This window comes from Harmonia axyridis, chromosome X (assembly GCF_914767665.1).
Source record: "Harmonia axyridis chromosome X, icHarAxyr1.1, whole genome shotgun sequence".
Classification (NCBI taxonomy): Eukaryota; Metazoa; Arthropoda; class Insecta; order Coleoptera; family Coccinellidae; genus Harmonia; species Harmonia axyridis.
Window position 1 is genome coordinate 32,499,989 of NC_059508.1, and position 5,000 is coordinate 32,504,988.

The window sequence follows — 5,000 nt, forward strand, 5'->3', positions numbered from 1 at the left end:
AATCTGAAAATGGACCGATGCATGACGTCAACACTTAGCCCGCCTCGTCTGATCGATCTAGGCCGTCTCGATCCACCCATCGCGCATCGAAAGTCGCATCTCTCGAACTCCGATCCGGAAATCGGCCGATGCATCACGTTAACTATTTCTTATATATCTAATATAATATACATCGAGACGGTAAGAATTCTTTTAATCGAAGATATACATATACTTCTCATCAATATCCAAAAGCTTATCGAAAAATAAATTACTCAACTTTTACGTGAAGAATCGTTCACCCAAACCTTATCCCCTATATATGTCAGGAGAACCCAAGGTTCCCCTCCAGACACGATTTAGCAAACTTTTCCCGATCGATCCGACCCACCGAGGCCGTCTCGACCGTCCGCTGCGCCTACTAGGGCCGATTTCTTCGGACTCCGATCAGAAAATATACCGATGCATGTCGTTAACACCTAGTCCGCCTCGTCCGATCTATCTATACAGTCTCGACGCACCCAACACTCTTTCAAAGTCGGATTACTCGGACTCAATCTGAAAATGGACCGATGCATGACGTCAACACTTAGCCCGCCTCGTCTGATCGATCTAAGCCATCTCGACCCACCCAACACGCCTTCCAAGTCGGATCACTCGGACTTCGATCTGAAAATCTCCGGACTCATTTTTATGAATATCCCCAGTCAGTAAGAACGTTATTTCGCCAATATATACCAACAATAAACCATATTCCAATAGCTGAACCAAAAATATAATTCCCGATCCAAACGTTCTGCATCGCCCAACGCGACCACCTTCCCTATATATGTCAGGAGAGCACAGGGTTCCCCTCCAGACAACACTTACGCTCTATCCCCGACTCTCGGTCGATCGATAGGCCAGGTCAGCGGTGTCTGTTTCGGCCGAAGCTCGGACTTTGGTCAAAATGTTCCGATACAAAATTTGAACCAAGATAGATACAGATATGATTCCTTCTTAAATATACGTTGATTATCGAACAGAATATGGTAAATATTTTGCGATGACCGAGGATTTCATGAATTTTTTTTTTTTTTCGAAAAAATTTTCTGTTATCGGAATTTCCTCAAATTTCATTTGGTTGCCTCCTAATGCATATTAAAAACGATAATCAACAATCAGAATCATTATTTATCATTTATTTCAATTTTTATAATGAAAAACGTTCACGTCCTTTCGCGCCTCTCGATCGTCGTTTACGTGATGCATCGGTCAGCCCTAGTTTACGTGGTGCATCGGTAAGATCGAGTTCACGTTCTGCATCGGTCTGCCCGAGTTTACGTGGTGCATCGGTAAGATCGAGATTACGTGGTGCATCGGTAAGATCGAGTTCACGTTCTGCATCGGTCTGCCTGAGTTTACGTGGTGCATCGGTATGATCGAGTTTACGTTCTGCATCGGTCTGCCCTAGTTTACGTGGTGCATCGGTGAGATCGAGTTTACGTTCTGCATCGGTGTGATCTAGTTTACGTTGTGCATCGGTAAGATCGAGATTACGTGGTGCATCGGTAAGATTGAGATTACGTGGTGCATCGGTAAGATCGAATTCACGTTCTGCATCGGTAAGATCCAATTCACGTTCTGCATCGGTAAGATCCAGTTCACGTGGTGCATCGGTAAGATCGAGATTACGTGGTGCATCGGTAAGATCGAATTCACGTTCTGCATCGGTAAGATCCAGTTCACGTGGTGCATCGGTAAGATTGAGATTACGTGGTGCATCGGTAAGATCGAGTTTACGTGGTGCATCGGTAAGATCTACTTTACGTTCTGCATCGGTAAGATCCAGTTCACGTGGTGCATCGGTAAGATGGAGATTACGTGGTGCATCGGTAAGATCGAGATTACGTGGTGCATCGGTAAGATCTACTTTACGTTCTGCATCGGTAAGATCCAGTTCACGTGGTGCATCGGTAAGATTGAGATTACGTGGTGCATCGGTAAGATCGAGTTTACGTGGTGCATCGGTTCAGCCCTAGTTTACGTTGTGCATCGGTCTGGACTTAGCGATATATTTTCGACGTGAAAATGTTCCGATACAACTTTTGAACCAGGATAGTTAGAGAGATGATTTTTTCTGGGATGTACGTTGATTGGGGAATGGATTGTGGGAAATAACTTGCCATGACCGAGGTGTCCTCGAATTTTTTTTTTTTTCGAAAAAAATTTTCTGATTTTGGAATTTTCTCAAATTTGATTTGGTTGCCTCCTAATGTGTTCTAAAAGAGTAAATCAGTAATCAGAATCGAAAAATATTTTTCGGATTTTTTTTTTTTCGAAAAAATTTTTCTGATCGTGGAATTTCCTCAAATTCGATTTGGTTGCCTTCTAATGTGTTTTTAAAACGTAAATCGGTAATCAGAATCAATATTCATTGTCGACTTTAATTTTTATAAGGAAAAATGTTCACGTCCTTAAACGCCTCCCCATCATCAGCCCGAGTCCAAGTCGATGTCAGTCCCGAGCGGACGGTGTCAGATACTACCTATCGCCGAGGTCTGGACTTGGCGAGATATTACGACGTGAAATGTTCCGATACAACTTTTGAACCAGGATAGTTAGAGAGATGATTTCTTCTATGTTATACGTTGATTGTGGAATGAAATACGGAAAATAACTCGCCATGACCGAGGTGATTACGATTTTTTTTTTTTTTCGAAAAAAATTTTCTGATCGTGGAATTTTCTCAAATTTGATTTGGTTGCCTCCTTATATGTTCTAATAGCGATAATCAACAATCAGAATCAAAATCCATGATCGGGTTTGATTTTTATAAGGAATAATGTTCACGTCCTTTTTTTCAACCCCGACTCATTGACGATGTTAGAACCGAGCCGGCGGTGTCAGATACGACCGATCGCCCCGGTCCCGATCGTCATTTACGTTGTGCATCGGTCTGCCCGAGATTACGTGGTGCATCGGTATGATCGAGTTTACGTGGTGCATCGGTAAGATCCAATTCACGTTCTGCATCGGTAAGATCGAGTTTACGTGGTGCATCGGTAAGATCCAATTCACGTTCTGCATCGGTAAGATCCAGTTCACGTGGTGCATCGGTAAGATGGAGATTACGTGGTGCATCGGTAAGATCGAGATTACGTGGTGCATCGGTAAGATCTACTTTACGTTCTGCATCGGTAAGATCCAGTTCACGTGGTGCATCGGTAAGATTGAGATTACGTGGTGCATCGGTAAGATCGAGTTTACGTGGTGCATCGGTTCAGCCCTAGTTTACGTTGTGCATCGGTCTGGACTTAGCGATATATTTTCGACGTGAAAATGTTCCGATACAACTTTTGAACCAGGATAGTTAGAGAGATGATTTTTTCTGGGATGTACGTTGATTGGGGAATGGATTGTGGGAAATAACTTGCCATGACCGAGGTGTCCTCGAATTTTTTTTTTTTTCGAAAAAAATTTTCTGATTTTGGAATTTTCTCAAATTTGATTTGGTTGCCTCCTAATGTGTTCTAAAAGAGTAAATCAGTAATCAGAATCGAAAAATATTTTTCGGATTTTTTTTTTTTTCGAAAAAATTTTTCTGATCGTGGAATTTCCTCAAATTCGATTTGGTTGCCTTCTAATGTGTTTTTAAAACGTAAATCGGTAATCAGAATCAATATTCATTGTCGACTTTAATTTTTATAAGGAAAAATGTTCACGTCCTTAAACGCCTCCCCATCATCAGCCCGAGTCCAAGTCGATGTCAGTCCCGAGCGGACGGTGTCAGATACTACCTATCGCCGAGGTCTGGACTTGGCGAGATATTACGACGTGAAATGTTCCGATACAACTTTTGAACCAGGATAGTTAGAGAGATGATTTCTTCTATGTTATACGTTGATTGTGGAATGAAATACGGAAAATAACTCGCCATGACCGAGGTGATTACGATTTTTTTTTTTTTTCGAAAAAAATTTTCTGATCGTGGAATTTTCTCAAATTTGATTTGGTTGCCTCCTTATATGTTCTAATAGCGATAATCAACAATCAGAATCAAAATCCATGATCGGGTTTGATTTTTATAAGGAATAATGTTCACGTCCTTTTTTTCAACCCCGACTCATTGACGATGTTAGAACCGAGCCGGCGGTGTCAGATACGACCGATCGCCCCGGTCCCGATCGTCATTTACGTTGTGCATCGGTCTGCCCGAGATTACGTGGTGCATCGGTATGATCGAGTTTACGTGGTGCATCGGTAAGATCCAATTCACGTTCTGCATCGGTAAGATCGAGTTTACGTGGTGCATCGGTAAGATCCAATTCACGTTCTGCATCGGTAAGATCCAGTTCACGTGGTGCATCGGTAAGATGGAGATTACGTGGTGCATCGGTAAGATCGAGATTACGTGGTGCATCGGTAAGATCTACTTTACGTTCTGCATCGGTAAGATCCAGTTCACGTGGTGCATCGGTAAGATTGAGATTACGTGGTGCATCGGTAAGATCGAGTTTACGTGGTGCATCGGTTCAGCCCTAGTTTACGTTGTGCATCGGTCTGGACTTAGCGATATATTTTCGACGTGAAAATGTTCCGATACAACTTTTGAACCAGGATAGTTAGAGAGATGATTTTTTCTGGGATGTACGTTGATTGGGGAATGGATTGTGGGAAATAACTTGCCATGACCGAGGTGTCCTCGAATTTTTTTTTTTTTCGAAAAAAATTTTCTGATTTTGGAATTTTCTCAAATTTGATTTGGTTGCCTCCTAATGTGTTCTAAAAGAGTAAATCAGTAATCAGAATCGAAAAATATTTTTCGGATTTTTTTTTTTTTCGAAAAAATTTTTCTGATCGTGGAATTTCCTCAAATTCGATTTGGTTGCCTTCTAATGTGTTTTTAAAACGTAAATCAGTAATCAGAATCAATATTCATTGTCGACTTTAATTTTTATAAGGAAAAATGTTCACGTCCTTAAACGCCTCCCCATCATCAGCCCGAGTCCAAGTCGATGTCAGTCCCGAGCGGACGGTGT